Raw genomic sequence first — 19,582 nt, 5'->3', positions numbered from 1 at the left:
ACACAGCTCTCATAATGTAACATTTTCTGAGGCCCTTTTTCATTCAAGAAATATTTATTGCTCATCTACTTTGAGGGAAGCAGTGGACTAAGCTGGAAGGTATAGGAATAAGTCTCAATATCCATGGCACTGACAATTTTGGTCAGAGCCAGTCTGTAAACAAATACTTTCACTAATTATTAATTCATTATAATTTATGGTATACGCTACCAGGAGAAGTGTATGTATATTTTACTCTACCTAAACCCTCAGGTAATTTTTGAAGAGCTTGGAATCACAGGTTGTTACATTTCATGGGTATAATTCATTACAATTGATTTGAATAGACCTAATGCAATAAATCAGCAACACACTTGTCAATTGGGTATTTTGGGGTGAATTCACACAACGGATGTCATTTTTCTAGTGAAGCAGTCTTTTTAAATTGAATGAACTTGATATATACAAGAAAATTCTAACTATTTAAAATCTCTGGGGACAACTAAATATTGAACATCAGTGCAGTTAAGGGCTTGGAAAAATGAAATTTAAAATTTACTTATGTTTATTATATTAGATGAGCTGAATTCTACTTAGGAATATGCCCTAATTTCATTTTCTATTTAATATGCAGCCTCAGAGCATTGTTTAATTAAAATGCCACTTAGACCAGTGAAATGGATCAGACTGAGCACAAATCTAGGGCTGCTAACCAATGTGCAGAAGGATGAGCTCGCTCTCTGTAGTGGTGCCGTATAAGCCACTGCCCACAATGCTGGGTCAGAGAACCACCATGACACTTCTGCACGCCATTAAATAGTAACATCAGTTTTGCTTTTGCCATGACACTCATGGATCCTAAGAGACTTGCATGCTTCATAAATAAGCAAGCTGGACCTCTATCAAATTGGGGTGATGTGGGGTTGTCATAGAGCCTCTACTTTATCTGGTCTACTGAGTTTTGGGTCTTTCTGCCAGAACAAAGAAGGAGTTCATAGACATTTTTGAAAAGGACGCTGAAAAAAAATCCATAAAAATACCAATTGTCAACAGTCTCCAGGGAGAGGAAGGAAAAGAGGATAGCTTCCGTATTTTCCATCTGTGTCATGGAATGTTTTTAAACATTAACAGAATAGACAGGCTGACCAAGCTCACAGTGCTCTGTTTTATACTTGTTCTGGGTGGAGAAAACACCTACTTGTCAGCAGTACCTGTCACAGATAGATCACAGGGTGTCAAAGGTAGTGAGAGTTGAGACACAAGATAGGGAAAGGCTTTTCCCATAGCGTGAAAAGAGGAGGTTAAGTATTCAGAGTGTAACTGTAACAATGAGATTTCAGATTCTCTACCTGGTATTAATTTAAGGTGTTACTGCTGCCTTTTAAAATTTAATGATGGGAATGTCCACATGCAGACATTAAATTATATTCATATAGCCAGATGTGTGTGTGTGTGTGTGTGTGTGATTGTCCCAATGTTCTCTTCCAAAATAATTTCCTGTCTATATGATTTTAGCTAGATCCCTAGGTAGAGATATTGGAATCATAGTCTCCACCCCCTACCCCATCTTGGCAATATAGTGTAGTGAATGGTGACTTCACAGGACATAAGCATCTTTACATTTGAGGTGGATGAATGGTATAAATATGACAAATACACCTTCAGTTACGTTACAATTAATTAAATCATCATAATACCAGCCAGTATAAAAAAGCACCAAAGTGTCTATTAATATAGATTGTGCTGGCATCTACCTTCAAATATGAGCATTCGCTTCAAATATGGGGCTTTACTGAAAGGGGGAAGTGGTGCAGTTTTAATACAAATCCTAAATTTCCTGTTCCACATACAAACAGAGTGATGCTTTCCATTAGTAAGTTCCTAGCACAAAAGAGGGCAGAACATTTTTCCCAATGATATGGTCACTGTGATTTACATGAATGTTCACCTATTTAGCTCTGTCCCATATCTGCAGTGTTCCAGGACAGAAGGACTGGATTAGATGTAGGAATAGGGAAATGAAATCTCATCCTAATAAAACCCAGAATCCTTTTTGATAAAATTAATAATATGGTAGTGAGGTATGATGTAGTAATGTAAAAAAAAAAATTAGAGGATTTGGAATTAACAGCATGTACTGCATCGCTGCTTTGCATTATGGTAGAAAGAAACAGAAAAACATAAAGAGCTGAGGGTGGGATTTCCTAATGCTATCTGCAGGAAAAGACCTGGAATAGGAAACACGATGCCTGATGTGTCTGCAAGGTATCCAATGCCTAAAACACTGGGAAAATCTTGGAGAGCACTTCACCCCAGTGAAAAATATTGTTCTTATAAAGCTGTCAGAGTCTGTCTGAGCTGGGGTTACCTGGCATATAAGAGCCAGTCATTCCCACAAATTAGGCTGCCCTGCAGGCGTGTCTAACTTACATGCCAGCCTTTCAGGAAATGTTAAAGGCCCAAGCGGAGCTGTGATTTGTACCTGTGGTAACAACTAGACTGTGTGTAAATCATACAAGCAGTGACAGTGTGATATGATGTAGCATTCAGCAACTTTGCGAGAGTCGACATGTAGAAATCCAAACTTTCCACAGCAGTGGCACTGTGCAGACAAAGCACACAGACTGTTTGGGAGGGTTACCTGGTCCAATAGAGGGAATCAATAATTTTTATTTGTAAAGGCCTTTTGAGGCAAAAATCACTGGAAATATTGATTTGCACACAGAACATTACTAGCTGAAATATTAATTGATATGATAAAGGGGTCAAGGTCATAGGCTACATTTTCTTTTTTTTTAAAAAATTGTTTAATGTTTATTTTTAGAGAGAGAGAGAGAGAGAAAGCGGGGCAGGGACAGAGAGTGAGGGAGACACAGAATCAGAAGCAGGCCCCAGGCTCAGAGCTGTCAACACAGAGTCCTACGTGGGGATCAAACACATGAACCAGGAGATCATGACCTGCGCTGAAGTCAGACGCTTAACCAACTGTGCCACCTAGGCACCCCTAGGCTCCATTTTTAATGTAGTCTCAGATTCTTCTCTAAGTTTGCATTTTCAGAATGCAAATGTGTATCAGCTCTGATACACACAGGGCATATAGTCCAGACTGGAAGTATAATTAACAATGATAGTTTTTTTTTTTAACATTTATTTTATTTTATTTTTTTGAGAGACAGAGTGTAAGGGGGGGAGGGGCAGAGAGAGAGGGACTCACAGAATCCGAAGCAGGCTTCAGGCTCTGAGCTGTCAGCACAGAGACTGACGCTGGGCTCAAACCCATGAACTGCGAGATCGTGACCGGAGTTGAATGCTCAACTGACTGAGCCACCCAGGTGCCCCAACGACAATAGTTTTCAAAACATGTTAACACACTTTTTTTTTCACATTTCTCTGTGGGTGACTCTCCCTCTATTTAAGCACTCACTTATTTTAGGAAATTTAGGCCTGCTTAAGTGGGGATATCAAGAGGAGGAGTCAAGAATCGATGTCTGACTTCCATGGGAAGCCATGGATGGGAGTAGAAACTGGAGGTGCAAAGTCCTGGGAGACAGGACACAGGATGCGGAGTCCTTACAACTCTGGTCAAGGGCAAGAACCATAACGTGAGCAGGTATAAGCCATTCTGCAGCACAACAGCAATGACAAAGAACAGCTGGCTCACCCCAGACCCACCCTCATTACCATAGGTATACCTGCTCATCGACTATACATACATCTAACATGTAGGAGGAGAGAAGAAACCCACTGCAGAAAAAATCTGATACAGCATTTGAGCTTTAATATTGACACACTATTACCCTCCTCCATCCCCCACCCTCAATAAGGCTGTTTTCAACTTAAAAAACAGCAGAAAAGAGCCCTTAGTTGGCAGATTCAAATTTTCTTATCCTCCATCAAAGTAACCAAAGGTCCAAAGCAAATGATTAATTATATAAAATTAAAGTCTATAAAGTTTTCTTACATATGAGTTGTAGTTTACAAATACCAACCTGGCTGTAATAGCATTAAGTCAAAATTAAGTATTTATCTAAGTAACTATATTTGACAGAGATACTATAGGCTTTGGCAACAATTTGATTTGAATTTTGGCTTTCCTTGGATAAGTCTCAGTTTTTTTTATCCTGCACTGTGTTACAGAGAATAGAAATGTAGACTGGCTAACATGCTTGGCACTCACTAAATGTTAGACACTACTATGACTCCTACTACCGCTGTTGCTGCTCTGTCATCATCATCATCATCATCATCATCATCATCATCATAGTTGACAGCAGGAATTATAAAAGCAGCAATGGTAGAACCTGATGGAGTAATGGGTGCCGAGGGAACTTAGGGTCCATACTTGGAGGGTGGGCAGGTAAAAATCATTAGTGGTTTGCCTCATTACTGGAAGAAGAAGAAGGTTTCCTAGAATTATCTGAAATGTGGAAAAGAGATGATAAAAGTGGGTGTGGAAAGTGGGGACTGGAAAATTACTAAGTAGGTGGATCCTTTTCATTCTATTCTTCCTGTGTGAACTTGGCTTGAAGGCTTCAAAATAAGTAGACTAACATTTGGGAATGAAGCTTTAGCTGTGTGAGGAGAGGCCTGGATTATAAAAAAGATACTCTGGTACAAAGGGATGCCACCAGAATTCATATGGAAGATTTTCTGAAGACCAGTACAATTATGTCTGATTATAATTTTCTATTTAATATAAATGTAAGTGACTCCATTACAGGGAAATATTATGCTCTGGCTTTTTATCTGAAAAAAGCAAAGTAACAAGCATATTTAAAATTATTTCTTTAGTTCACAAATCAAAAATCACACCAGTACTACAAATACAGCCCTTGAAGTAACAATGATAATTAAGATAAGAATGATATTTTCATTACAATATTCTTTTTTGTTTGATCTGGCAACATTTTGTTTTAGTAAAATTTTAAGTGATTGAAAAATCTATTTCTGTTCAAAGACCAATCAATTATTGTCACTCAGAGATAATACTTAAAAGTAAACAATAAAATCTGTGGTTTAGAATTACAGTGTTAGAAAAAGAAAGATTTTTTTTCCACTGGAAAATAAATAAAAGGTGACGTAGAACCCGAAAGTTACTTTATGGTTGTTAAAAATTAGCATACTATATACTCAGCAACCTGATAGAGATACAAATGAATCCTAAGTCTGCTGTGATGTAGGGTGTTCCACAGTGAGAGTGGAGGGCTGGAAAACTCAGGAAGCCCAGATGTCACAAGACAGACTGAGAAAGACTCCGTGGGCAGCGAAGAAAAAGAAGCAACAAAGAGAGGGAAAGAATATGGTATACTATTGAGGAAAGGGACTTCTATTGAGTTCCAAAGACTGTGTCATAACCATCTGCTTTGCCTCCTTCATGGTGAGAAACTTTAAAGACAGGCAGCATATCTTACTCATCTTTGTATTTCCCAAATCTAGTATTAAATGTTCAGCACAGGCATTTGTTAAAGGAATAGATGAGATCCTGTACCCATGGTGATGCTGGGAAAGATAAAATGTCTCATACCTGCATTTGAAGAGCACCCTCAGATTGGGTAGCACAAAAAATTTTGGCTTTCTATGACATTAATATCTTAGTTGTGTTATGTTATGTTATGTTCTTTTTTTTTTCAAAGTATTAATTCAATTTTTAGTTAGGTATTCTTGTAGTGAGAGTGTTTGTTCCATATTTTAAATATTTCCAGATGTGCTGGGTTAGGGCAGAAAGGCAGAAGAAAAAGTTGATATTGGCCATGCCCCATAAAGCTAACTTCCTACCTAGTTCGTTACCCCAACACAGGTATTAGAGAAGCACATATGGGTTAAAGAAAATGTTTTAGTAAAGAATATGAAAAATAGTCATTAAAATTTTAGTCACACTGGTTTTGGTAACAGGTTTTGCTAACTACTGGTTTTAGTAGTTTTTATTTTCCCTTTATGGACATTGCTTTTAACAAGCAGACATACTATTATTTTTTTACATTTTACAATAACATGGATGAAGTAGCACTGTGCAAGACTTTTACATTTTCTTAGTTCACTTTTGCAAACCATTGTACACTTCCAAATTTATTCTTTTATATTTGAGACCTAGACACAATTTTTTATTGAGGCAGATCCCAAATTTCTCTCAAACTCTTTCTAGGGGCGATATATTTAAACTCTTGTTAGACATAGAATTCATTGTAAGTGAAGATGCCTAATATCATAAAATACTTAAGAAAATCATAGGAATGAAAGAAATTTTCAGATACCACTAGGTTCATTTCCATTTCTTCTATTGGCTTTGTATTTACCATAGTGGACAGAGAGATGGATCAATGCCTTTTATTTCATTTTATTCACAGATTATTTTTTATTTGAACATTACAAAACTCACTACTCATTTATTCAAGTTTTACTGAATACTGTGCTAATAGCTAGAGATTAAAATTTTTCTGGGTGGCTCAGTTGGTTAAGTTTCTGACTCTTGACTTCAGCTCAGGTCATGGTCTCACAGTTCATGAGATCGAGCCCCACATTCTCTCTCTCTCTCTCCCTCTCTCTCTGAGCCTCCCCTGCTCACTGGCTCTTTTTCACTCTCTCTTGAAATAAAAACATAAAAACTTAAAAAAAATTTCTGTGTAAAGGGATTCACTGTACCAGTATACTTTAGAGATATTGTGGGTTTGTTCCAGACCACCACCATAAAGCAAATAAGCAAGACAAATGAATTTTTTGGTTTCCCAATGCATATAAAAGTTGCAGTACGTTATACTGTAGTCTATTAAAATGTGCAATAGCATTACATCTAAAAAATGATGTATATATATTAATTAAAAAGTTCTAAAAATGCTATCATCCCAGTAATAATCACTGATCACAGATCACCGTAACAAATAAAATAGTAATGAAAATGTTGGAAATATTGTGGGAATTACCAAGTTGTGACACAGAAACACAAAATGAGCACTTGCCATTTGGAAAATGGCACCTACAGACCCTCAGTGCAAGGGTGCACAAACCTTCAATTTGTACAAAAAACTCACTAAGTGCATTAAAGAGAAGCGCAATAAAGTGAGGAGAAATTCTATAAATCGGGAAATGTCAAGGTAGAAGTATGTGCAGGTGTTCAAGTGAAGGGATGACTATTTATAGGAGGAACTGTAGTGGACAGCAGATGCTTTATAGGGAAGTTTACCTAGAGCTCTGTCATAAAATATGAGTCAATATTTACCTGGCAACTCTTCTTACTGAGGGCAGTTTATTCTATGATGAAAAAAAAGGCCTTTAATCTCAATAAATGCTATTTGTGTTCCTGTCCCAATGTACCCAGGAGGTTATCTTTTAAATTTTTCATGGTCAAAATTATACCCCTTCCTGCCTCACTTCAGTTATTTAGCACCATGGAAACACTAAATTCAGCTATAATCGATCAATACTATATATTGGGTGCTGTGCGGAGTGCTTTACGTGAATCCTCTCATTTGATCCTCAAAGCAACTCTGTGGGGGAGGGGATTATTTTAGTGTGCTAAGTAGTTAAATAATTTGCCCAATGTCACAACTAGAATTAGTTTTGACAAGGGTTGTGAGTGGCAGTGCTGGAATCCTTTTGAAGAGGGGATTCCTTTTTGGACTGTCCCTCCTTAGAATTCCCACAGTCTTGAATATTGGTATGAGAATGTGGATACATCCCTCATTTATGAAAAATGCCCCAAAACTCTGAAATAATGTCCACCTTATTCTTCAGTAGGGGTCCAAATTCAATATTTTTAAAGCCCGTTATATTACATTTCCTTGTTCTGCAATAGATGTAGTTGTACAGAAAGATATCAACATACAGTATCTCAGCTAACATCAGAGTCATAATGTAATCATCAGTATTTATGCAATAACACAGGTTATATTTATAAGGACACTCAGAAACATTAGAAACTAAAAATTCTTCTGGCATTTATGTGACAAGAAAATATGGATGTACTTGGAAGTCTATTTCATTTTATTTGAATTGTAATGCCATCTGCCAAAACTCTCAAAAACTACTGCTCTGACAGCATCAGAAAGGAACTTTGTGTGAGAAATTGGCATCTGTTTTTTTACTTAATTTACAAAAGACACATTTTGTTTGCATTCATAAGAGCATTTTGCAAATTAACTACCCAATTAATATGTCATTCTGTGACACTGACAAAATAATCAGATTCTTAAATGAATCTCATTTCTTTTGTTTTAACTCTACAAAGCATGAAAAGATTATATGGTGTAGCACAGAAATTTACTGTTTCAATTTATAATAATGCCATCTTTCCTCTATGAAGATGACATGACTAGCATCACCTGGGCATTGGCTTCAGGTAATTTCTAATAATGACAGTGAATTTGTGCCCAGTCATCTTTGCCTGGTTCCTACTGTGATATGAAGGTTGTACATTTGTGAAATGATGAATAGGATTTACCTAGAGTTAGAGACTGTAGAAGAGAATGAAATTAAGTTTCAGAAGAACGGACTCCAAGATCATAAATTCTTTGAAAGTGTCTGGTGAGAGCTGAAACTGGCCAGATATCTGTCCACCTGTTTCACAGATACATGATGGAGTAGACTTTGTATTTAACATGCTAGATATGGCAGAGGGGTACACTAACAGATGAGATCCTTACCTCTGAATAATTTATAATCTACTTAGAGAGGCAAGAGCATCTAATGTAAAAATAGATCCATAAAGAGTATTTATGAATGAAGATGCAGGTATGACTTAGTAATATACATAGATACTGTATGATTTCACACACAGTAAGTATGCCTTTAATTTTTCAATAGCTTCAAGACCTACTGATTTTCAAGTAGAATCATGAAGGAAGCAAAGAATGCAAGTAGGACACTACTTGGGGAAAAAAATAAGATGAGTTCAGGGGCACCTGGGTGGCCCAGTCAGTTAAGCCTCTGATTCTTGGTTTCAGCTCAGGTCATAATCCCACGGTTCCTGTGGGTTCAAGCCCTGCATCGGGCTCTGTCCTGGCAGTATGCTTGGGATTTTCTCTTCCCCTCTCTCTGCCCCTCCCCCACCTGTCTCTGTCTCTCTCAAAATAAATAAATAAACTTAAAAAAAATAAGATGAGTTCAGGTATGGGTTAGGGAGAAGTAGGTGAGAAAGATGGATAGTTTTGCAGAGAACACGGGAATGTATGTGAATTGTAAGATAATCACCTATTTGGAGAAGAGAATTTATGTTAGAAAACAATAAAGGGAAAGGCTGTATGTGTAATGTAGATCAATTGATGGAATATTTTAAAAGTAAACTCTACCCTCAATGTGGGGCTCAAACTCATGACTCTGAAATCAAGAATAGCATACTCTACCGACTGAGACAGCCACGTGCCCCCGATGTAATGTTTTTGAATAGCAGGTTGAAGACCCTTAAGTAATTGGTAACTATTGTAGTGTCAGAATAAAAAAAAAAAACAATATCATAGATATATTTGGGGAAAACCTTAATCAGGTACTTGCATTCTTGATATTTATACCATTAGTATATAGCACATGTCCAGAACAGTGCTTAGAATAAAATAGATAAATGAACAAGGAGGTAATAAGTTGGTTACTCAATGGGACAGCTGCATTTCTGTGGCTGTCCTGATTCAAACCCTCTTTCCTATATATTTCTTATATTTTACTGTATTATCCTCTACAGCATCAGTCTTAGTGGGAGGTGTCCAACTATAGAAGTTGAAAAGCCCAGATACTTGATTTCTCCAGGAACTTGAAAACTAGGGCATGGACCTATATCCAATCCAGACTTGGACAATCAGGCACAACCACCTGAAATTTTGAATCTGGAGTCAGTGATGCAAAGAAGCAGTAACTGAAGAATTTATTGTAGTGGTGGAAGAGACTGCCACAGCTGTTTCTGGGGGCAACCGTGGCAGTCTGGCTAGAAACAGCAGTATCTTCCTTGGCCTGTCCCTGTGTGATGACCCTGGCTGAGATTCTGGCTAGGAAAACTCTTTTGGGATGAGCACTGGGTGTTGTATGGAAACCAATTTGACAATAAATTTCATATATAAATAAAAAAAAAAAAAAGAAAACTCCCTTTTGTTTTTCCTTATTTTCCAAGTCTGTCTTTTTTCCCTACCTTCTTCATGATTCTCTAAGCTTCCCAAAGCCTTTCAAAAACTTCATTTTCTGCATTAAAGAATCAGAATCAGTTTCCCTTGCTTGTACTTAAGAACTCTGATAAAGGTGTTCAAGGCAGGAGATGACTAGGATCCTATTTGGGGATAATCATGATGGGCAGAGTGAAGAAAGGACACCAGTGAGAGACACTGACAAGGAAGAATCTACAGATCTGGTAACTAGCAACACATTGCTATTCTGTTCTTGCTTCACTACACTGTTCGCTGGAATATGTGCATGACATTGCCTAAGGGGTAAAACAGAGTGAAACAAAATATTTGCAAGTATATACCCTAACGGATTCATAATACAGTGTTTGCAGAACATGCAGATATAATGTCTGTTAAGTGTGATATTTCTTCAGAAGATAGAGCAAACTGGGGGAGTAGTGGTAAACAGAAATGAATTTTTAAAATAAAATGTCTTTCTATAGAATGAAAGAGTGAAGCTTTCATGACTCAGTATACTTTTCTGACTCTGTATATGCTTATGAGAACCATCTAATTGTTTTCATGGACTTTTTAGTCTTGTGTCCAGTCTTTTTAGTCTTGTATCCAGTCTTGTTGCCTAAATCAACATGGCTGAAACTGAATCACAGTCTTTACCCCCAACAGGTCTTCCATTAACCTGTTCTGTCCTAGTTATCAGCATTGCAGCTGCCAGATGTCCAAACCAGAATGACAGCCACCATGAATTTCTTCCTCCTTCTTCTGATTATTTAAGAACTCCTTTACTCCACCCCTTAATCATCTCTCACATAATTCCTCTCCTTTCCATTCCTATGATTGTTGCTAAATCTCATTTCTTATCCAGAATTTTGTAATTGTTTCCTAATTTTTCCCTTTGCCTCTACCTTGTCCCTTCCAATCCACCCTATTTCCTACCACCAGAGTAAATATTCAACAAATGCAGATTCACTCATTCACTTTCCCTTCTAGAAATCCCTTGGTCCTTTTCTCTGTGCTTGCAAGTGAGAATGGCACACTAGGTCTGTCACGATCTGTCACTATCACATCTTTGCAAGTGTATCTCCTTTCTCACATTAACATTTTGTGCTCAGACTTTTCTTCATGCTCAGACTCTACCACAGTCCCTTGATTCTTGGCTTTTGCATATGTTGTTTCCTCTGCTTCTTACTTCCCTTTCCCAGCTAAATTCTGTCTTCTATGACTTAGCTAAGTGTTACCCTTCTTAGAAGTGTCCCCTGACCATCATTCTTAGCAACATAGTCATGGCTATACTTCATAACCTTGGTTCAAATGTTATAGCTCTTCTCATTTGTAATATAATAGTTGATTTTATCATCTTTCTCCACCATTAGATAGTGGGGACTATGGGGACCACATAGTTCATTGATTTTTGTATCCTTATATCTCAATGAGCTTTGAATTTCTAGTATCTAGGCTTTGCCCAAAGTAAGTCATTTTGTTGTAGGAATGAAAAGAGCACATATTCCTTATGAAATCTGAAAGATTTCTAGAACCACACTTTAGTTAATTTTATAATCAATAAACAGTTCTTTTTATAAAGTGAGAGAAGGTCTAAGGTATATTCATTAAATAGCACTTAGTCTACAATAAAGCTTGATCTGTAAGATACAATATACAATTGTTTCCAAAATGTTCAATAGTCAAAATGCTAGTTCTTTTGAAGGAGGAGAATAATTTATTAACAACATTCTTACCCCAAGGGGAAAGAAAGTTCAGAAAGCTGTCTTGCCTTTTCCTCCAACTTCAAAATAGATTTTCACAGACAGGGTCCTTTAGTAACTCTTGTTTAATGCAAATATCTCTTGTGTTGTGGGAAAAACAGGAAAGAAAATGGGAGGGGGAATACAGATAAAATAGAATAAGAGATTATGAGATAAATAGACTAAGAAAAATCCTTAAAATTTTAAAGTCCACTGAAAAGAGAAGAAAGAGGGAAGTCAAGGCAAACAGTCAAAAGTGCACAGAAAGCCCCAGCTCCATGCTTCCTGAGATTGAATCTTAACAGGAAACTGGTATTGCCTTCAGCTTTTGGTTTCTTTCCCAATGTTGTGCTCAAAGTATTCCCTCATCTTCATCACCCAGCTCTTCAAGGTCAAAAACATCCACAAATAATCAGGCATTCGATTGTCAGTCTGTGGGGCAATTTGCACCCTCTGCACTTTTGCAGTTCAAGAGGAGAGGGGATAGAAATGACCCAACACAGAAACTATGATCTAGTGTTACAGGTATTTTCCTAGTTACTTAATATATTTTCAAGCTCAAATTAACTTGGAATACCACTCTAAAGAGAAAAAGTTCTACACAGGTGCTATTATTTTTCAATTTTTTACCATGAATGAAGTTTTCCTGCTAAAAAGAACTTGGAAGACATCATGAAATTGAAAAAAAAAATGCTAAGAACATGATTCAAATGTAAATACATTCTCTTTTTTTTAACTGGAGGTTTTTTTTTTTAGACTGAGGTATAATTGGCATTATATTATTATATTATTATTTTATATTATATTATAATATAATATTATATTATTATATTATTTTAGATATTATATTATATTATTATTATATATATTCAGATATTATATTATTATATTATTTCATATATATTATATATATTATATATTATATTATTATATTATTTCAGATACAACATAATGATTTGATATTTGTATATAGCGTGAAATGATCAGCATAAGTCCAGTTAATATCCATCACTATATGTAGTGACATTTTTTCTTGTGAAGAGAACTTTTAAGATCTATTTTCTCAACAATTTTCAAATATGCAAAACAATATTATTAACTGTGGTCACCGTGCTGTACATTATATCCTCATCACTTATTTATTTTATAACCGGAACTTTGTACCTTTTAACTCCTTCAGCCATTTTTCCCACCTCCCACTCTGCCTCTGGCAACCACCAATCTGTTCTCTGCATCTATGAGCCGGTTTTGCTTTGTTTTGTTTTAGATTACACATGGAAGTGGCATTATGCAGTATTTGTTCTTCTCTGGCAATTATATTCTTAAACATTTGTTCTGCATAAAATGGATATAGAAGCATAGTATGGGGCTAAAAATAGATATTATCCAAGATCCAGATAAAAAGTTCATGGAAAGTCCTGTTGATTCTAATAAGAATGCATAGAACATGGACAATAATAATTGTCTATGGAAAACATAACAAAACCTTTTTCTATGAGGGTGTGTGTTTTTGGGTGCTGGAACCACCTCCTGATCATTGTTGAATTTCCAGGTCTAGTCCAATGTCAGGACCATAGTAGGTACTCAAGAAACATGAATGAATAAAATAGACTACAGAACAATTTGGATAGATACACCAATAGTTTTAAAATGATTCCTTGAATTTAAAAATAATCAATATAAAATATAATCTCCACACAGCAAAGTGATTAAGAAAAGAACAAATCCAATAAAATCATACTCCATTATTAAAAAAAATATTCCAATGTGATTTAGCAAAAAATTCAAACTCCATGCCAGAGCCTACGAGGCCTTTCATTCCTGCCAAACTCTCTGATTTCATGTCTTAGTGCTTTCCTTTTTGTTCTCTGTACACCAGCCACATCGATGGTTTTGGTTTATTTTGTTGTTGCTGTTGTTATTTTCCCTCGTTTTTCTCTGGATGTATGAAGCCAAATTCTACTTTAGGACTTTTACCGTTGTCCTTTCCTTTACCCAGAATATCCTTCCTTAGATACTTTCATAATTAACTCTTCATCAGTCATGTCTCCTCAAATATCACATGCTTACAGAGGAACTAACTATACTATTTAAAATAGCTACCACCTTCCCTTCACTCTACCCAATATCCTGCTTTATTTTATTAGAATTTTTTACCATATGAAGTTTTACTGTTTATTTTCTGGTTTACTTGATCTATACTCCACTTGAGCTCCACAGTATCTTGATATAAAGCAAATGGTCTCTTATTGAATAAGTGAACAAACGAATGAATGAATGTGAGAAACGTAAAATATTATGAAAGTATGTTGAAGTACAAAGGTTGATGTAATGTCAGATAGGATTATGGCTTATGGAATCCAGAAAACAAGAGGGGGCTAAATCTTTGTTCTTGGCCCTAAGAGAGAGGGCTCTATTAATTATGTTTCTTGATTAGCTCAGTATCGAGCAAAGGGATACCCTAAATAAATGGTACATATTTCACTTAGCTTCCTAGTTAGGAATTCAGCTTTTGGGTACAATTAATTTGATGTGACCCTGGAGCATGTTGAGCATTACATCTCAGAACATGATAACCCTCGGATATAAAATGATCCAGAGAGATGGAAATCATTATTTTAATAGCTGGCAACAGATTCCTTTTCCATGAGAATGTTTATATATAGGAAAATACCTGAATAATTTTGTTTGGTTATAAAAAGTAAGGCCCTGTGAGTTTTATCTTTTTAAAGAAAATCATGAAAAAAGAAGGGAAAGCTAAATCGTTCTGCATGAGGAATGAAGAGAAATTTAAGGAAGGGAAAGAAGAAGCGGAAGATAATCGAACCTATGAAAACATACTGATGTCGAAGTAGCCAAAGTAGTTGTAAAAAGTAATAAATAAATAAAAAAAATAAAAAAAAAAATTCCAAAGGAAAGAAAAAGTGAGCTTTGACCATGTGCTTTAGTGCAACTTACATCATTCTGAAGACCCCTGACTCTTCTACTTTCCTTCAGTTCAGTTTCTTACATCCCTGTCAATTCCTTCCCAGGAACCAAACAGGACAGCCGAGTCCTTCTGGATTACTCTCCTAGTCCTTAAATAGAAGCTGTAGCAGCCCAGAGTTGAGGTTTACCTTTCCTTTATGGAAGGTGTGCATGCAAAGATCTTGTGGTTTTGAGTTAGGAGGTTTTTTTTTTTTAATTTATTTATTTATTTTGAGAGACAGTGAGTGAGTGTGGGGAAGGGGCAGAGAGAGGGAGAGAGAATCCCAAGCAGGCTTAGTGCTGTCAGTGCAGAGCCTGACGTTGGGCTAGATCCCATGAACCATGAGATCATGACCTGAACCCAAATGAAGAGTTGGATGGCTAACCTACTGAGCCACCCAAGCACCCCAAATTAGGAGGTTTGGAGCAGACGGATGAGTGAGATGTTTATGTGTTCAAGTGTGGTCCAGCCACTCTGCCTTCATGGGGGCCTCACAAGTATGGATGTCCACAGGGTGTCTGCACTCCTTGTACTGCACCATATGGCACCAGTGGAATGTGCACTCACACCAAGTGTGGCGGGTGACTCGAGTTGTGTCATACTCTCGGCCACAGACATGATTTCACAACTGTCCGTCCCCTTTAGATGTTTTGCTGCAGACATGCCCTGCAGTGGCTAGGGAACCTACAACCTTGCCCAAGACAAGGTAGTCTGGAGAGCTGTCAAAGTAGATATGGTCAGTATGGGTGCCACGGCAATAGCCTTGGCGGGCTGCTGTAGAGTTGATGCCATTCTGGGTCACTGTCACCCGCACAGCCCCATCATAGCACTACTGCAGGTAATCACCTGTGTGGCATCAGCAGGTGAGCAGAGTACAGGAGCCACTTACACCATGGCAATGACACTCAAGCTTCAGAAACCAATGCACAGCTGTGCAACCAAAAAAATTTAAATTTCTTCACACACACACACACACGCATTTGCTCAAACCATCAGTAAATTCTGTTCACCTGGTAATGTGTTATGTGACACATTTCTAAGAAGATCAAGCAGGCAGCATTTAGCTCCACATTTGGGTTGGTCTGGAGAGAACAGCCATAGAAGGTGAAATGTGAGAACAAGAGAATGGTGGGCAGGAACTCAGAGCTAAAACATGATCTTAAGAATATAATTCTCCAGAAACTCACAGAAACCTTGGTTAGGACTCAGACACTGGAATAAGACTAACATTTTTTTTTTTAACATTTACTAACTTCCAAGGTTATAAAAAATAAGACAGGGATTCCAGTCTTATCTATCAGATGACTTCACTTCCACTTAAAGACTGACAATGGTGTCCCTTCTATCTCCACAGCAGGAAGGGGCTCTATCCAGTTTCAGGTAAGTTTCGAAATAAATTTCCAACATATTAAATTGTAATGTCTTCTTTAATTCTAATTTAAAGAGGCTTGGGGTTATTATATTCATCTTTAGTAACAATGTTGGAGAGCACAATAAAATTAAACACTGTCTACAGAATTTAGGCTTTAACTACATATCAGAAAGGGGGAGGAGAAAGAAAGATATAAATCCTCCATGAAGCAGAAGTGTGTGTGTGTGTGTGTGAGTATGATGTTTGAGAAAGAGCCAAGAATAGAAATTGGCTATCTACATGCTGTAATCAGATACACTATTCTTCAAAGGAATGTCACATCAAATCAAGCAATCATGATCAAAAATAAATCAGAGACTGAAACAACAGTGTTGACTCAGTTGACCAACTTACTAAGAGAACACTGAAATGACTTGATGGTGTTACTGCTGATTTCATGTCTGGGTCTGGAGGCTGCTTATTAAAGTTGCACACCTGAACCTGATTTTACTCTTGATATTAACTGTGCCTCACAACATCGCTCTTCCAGAAAATCCCTTCCTAACTATTAGTTTTCTTTCTCCTGTTTGATTATCTGTACCTTTTGTAATATCATGGTGACCAAAATGGCCTTAACATTCTCCTCAGCTTGATTTAACTTTAGACAGTTTTCTTCCTGACTATGGGCCTCTGGCTTCCCATTTCTTAGAGTATTTGCTTTAGAAAGTTGCAGCTGTAAATTCTTTCTCTGCCTCTGAGATGTAAATCTTCCATGACCCAGAAATGTCTTTCTCTAGAACTTGGGAGGCATCCCTTCCAAATGTAATCACCAAAAAGATACCACCTCTATTTCCCAGTCTCTGTAGGAGGATAGGACCCTAATTAGATAGCTGCCAATTAGCAGGCATAAGTGAATGGCTTAATCATTTTGACCAAACTTCCCCTTCCCCCAGCCCCACAGTCCTCCAAAGATTTTCCATGAGCCTACCCCAGCATTTAAAAATCTTTTTTTTTTTTCAAGTAAGTTGAGTTCCATCTCCTCCCCTATTGTAATAGTCTTGAATAAAGTTTTCCTTGCCTATTTAACTGTTAACTCTGTCCAGTGCAAATATTTTTTTTGACATTGGACTGGTCCATTTTCTCATCTTCGTAAATTGTTTACCCTCTTGATATCAGGCAATACTTTTCAGTTACTATTAAATCAGTAAAATATTTTTCTTTTAAATGAGATTTAGAATCAATGTAACTGAAATGGATATTCATGACAGAGGCAGTGAAGGAGACAGACCCTGAAGAGCAAAAATAATCACAGTCTAAGATATGAAAATTTAGATAATTGAATAATACCAAGGAATAATTCAATGAAAAAGTACTCTCCCACTCTTCCCCCTGAAAACACAACACACACACAGACACACACATACACACAGGCACACAAAGAAATATTAAGACATTTTAACCTAATATCACACACACAAAATGCTCAAGGGTGATTTCTCTGCCAAGTGCAGAAATCTTACTGATATCTGATGTGAAATCCATGAGACTATCTTTAAACATAACAGCAGGATTTCAACTAGAATGCTAAGTGTTGATATTCTAGGAGGAAGTATAACTCACATCAATGTAGCTACTAGTTTATGGTGGGGGGAAAGCCAGTCTTTACAATGGACAAAACCCAAATACATGTAGAAAGTTTGATTATTGTTCATCAGATAAGTAGTTGTTTAAGAACCAGAATTCTTAAGGATAAACAAACAACCCCCCCCCCCCCGCAAACAATACACAAAAAAGACATCTAAGGAACACATTGGGTTTGCTAGCTTTTCTCCTGTAAGTACAGAAGAATGTAACATTCACATTTTGTTCATAAAGAAATGCCTGACTGCATTTCATTTGCTCAGTTTTCTGACTTACCATTGTTCTGATGACAAAACCTAACTGTAAAATATAATGTATTGACCAATATCATCTAGTTTATTTGGAAACAGCAGATTGTCTAAGATTCTCCAGAGAAAATCTTCTGCTCCTTTTTCTTCTGTTAATAAGGGTAATTAGAAACATAATGGTCCGTTGTGACTGGCGGCTTCCTAGTTAGAACTTCTCAGCAGCAGCTGAAAGCTTCTCTACCTGGGTTTCTCTTCCAGCAAAGATAAATACTTCATTATCTACTTACTTCAGTCAGTTTAACTAAATTCAGCTTGAATGATCTCTCATAAAATTGATTATAAAATGTTCTAAAGTCTTTATTGAACTAAAATTAGTTATTTAGCGTGCAGGTCTGATGTTTTAATCAGTTGTTATTAGGGCAGTGAAGAGGAGTAGAGTAAAATGAAAAAAAAAAAAAAAGACAAACCCAAATGTATAATCAGATCTTGTGTTTTTACTCACACAATTTCTTAATAAAAGAAAGAACATTCTAGAGACAATTAGGTTGCTGGAGTGGTTTAATTAAATCATTCAGACTGTGCTAACATTCTGTTGGCAATATTTGATGACGAGTAGCCTTAGTTTGAGGTAAATTTAGTCTTTTAATGAGATATGGACTGATCATGCTATTTTTAGGTTGGAATGGCACATGACATCATCATCCACACACGATTGGGAGAAATATTTCATGGTAATAGAACTAAAATTATTGGGAATTCATGTTTAAATAGTCTTCAGGTTATTTCTGTGGTTTAGAGAAACAAGATTTAAACTGATGGATGTTATTTCCCCTATACTCCCAAATAATATGTTCATCATTCTGCTTGATGTCCTATTGCTTAACATGACTTGAGCCATTCCTTTCTGGGGGCATTTTCTTTTTTATTGTCATAGACAAATGTAAACCAGAGCATTGTGACTAAAAAAAGCAGACTTCTTTTTTCTGTATATTTATCTTATAACTATAAATTCTTACATAGCAATTCCTAAGTCAGCCTTCATCCAGAGTGGTTTTTCATTTTTATTCACTTAAAAAACAACATCCTGTCTAATTCTCAGGAGCCTTTGTATTGTGAAGCCTTAGTGTGCTTTTAGTCCCCTCAAGGAATAGTAACAAAATACTTTAAAAACTACAAGCAACAACAACAAGGACAACAACAATGAAATCATTACATTTTAGGATAGATCTGTAGTATGGGGGAAAATAAAAAAGAAAGAATAGATTGATTCCCAAGCACTTGGGAATCCTCAGTATACATCTGCAACCTTGGCATACTCAGAGGTACTGAAGATTGCAGTCTTTCAACGCCTTGCAAACTTAAAGTGAAATGTCTCAGTGTTTTACTTTGCATTTCTTTGATAACAGCTCAGTTAAATATTTTTCATGTTTATTATATTTAAATTCTTTTTTAATTGTTGTTGAATTAACTGCTGTGTCTTTTGCCCATATATTTTAGTGTTTTCTTTTTAGATAGTCTTTCCTCTTACATTATTTTAAAAATTTTATTTTTAACTA

The 19,582-nt window shown here is 36.5% G+C and overlaps 1 protein-coding gene and 1 pseudogene across 3 annotated transcripts in view; both read right to left on the bottom strand.

Moving 5' to 3' along the window:
- Positions 1-19,582, bottom strand: part of MAGI2 (membrane associated guanylate kinase, WW and PDZ domain containing 2) — a 1,342,154-nt gene that overhangs the window by 354,079 nt on the left and 968,493 nt on the right. The gene's annotated exons all lie outside the window — the stretch shown is intronic.
- LOC121028952 (protein Wnt-2b-B-like) overlaps positions 15,147-19,582 on the bottom strand; it is a 46,045-nt pseudogene continuing 41,609 nt past the window's right edge.

This window comes from Herpailurus yagouaroundi, unplaced genomic scaffold (assembly GCF_014898765.1).
Source record: "Herpailurus yagouaroundi ecotype Mexico unplaced genomic scaffold, PumYag 100, whole genome shotgun sequence".
Classification (NCBI taxonomy): domain Eukaryota; kingdom Metazoa; phylum Chordata; class Mammalia; order Carnivora; family Felidae; genus Herpailurus; species Herpailurus yagouaroundi.
This window is presented reverse-complemented; position numbering and strand designations above follow the sequence as displayed.